This window comes from Syngnathoides biaculeatus, chromosome 12 (assembly GCF_019802595.1).
Source record: "Syngnathoides biaculeatus isolate LvHL_M chromosome 12, ASM1980259v1, whole genome shotgun sequence".
NCBI classification, from domain to species: domain Eukaryota; kingdom Metazoa; phylum Chordata; class Actinopteri; order Syngnathiformes; family Syngnathidae; genus Syngnathoides; species Syngnathoides biaculeatus.
This window is the reverse complement of record NC_084651.1, coordinates 7,603,202-7,603,659: the sequence shown is the minus strand read 5'-3', so window position 1 is coordinate 7,603,659 and position 458 is coordinate 7,603,202.

The following is a 458-nucleotide window of genomic DNA, read 5'->3' as shown; positions in this document are numbered from 1 at the left end:
ACCTGTTCCTGTGCACACAGACACATGGCCGTCACTTACATATGGAGCTTGCAGTCCTTTCAAAGTGGCTTTCACGGAACATTGTGCTGATAACGATCTCAGCGGCGAGGGAGGGAGCGACGCAGATCTCCAGAGACCATCTCGCCATATGACAACTGGGGAGTGGTGGAAGAGGATAAAACTCCGACTGTACTCCCGACTCAAAGGACTCAAATGCATCCCCCCCCCCACTCCAACAACCCCACCGCCCCACCCTGCCTAACCCTCTCCAATAAGCCCTCTTGTGTTTTTTAATTGGCAGAAATTAATCTTTAGGATGTAGATGGTAGATTTACATTCATTAAAAGTCAAGAGAGGAAGCCAGGCTTGATGCTAATCAAATCTGCTTAATTATGCTTAACATGAGTATCTCCAGGGAGAAGAGAAGAGCGGGGGGGGGAAGATAGCGAACTCCAACT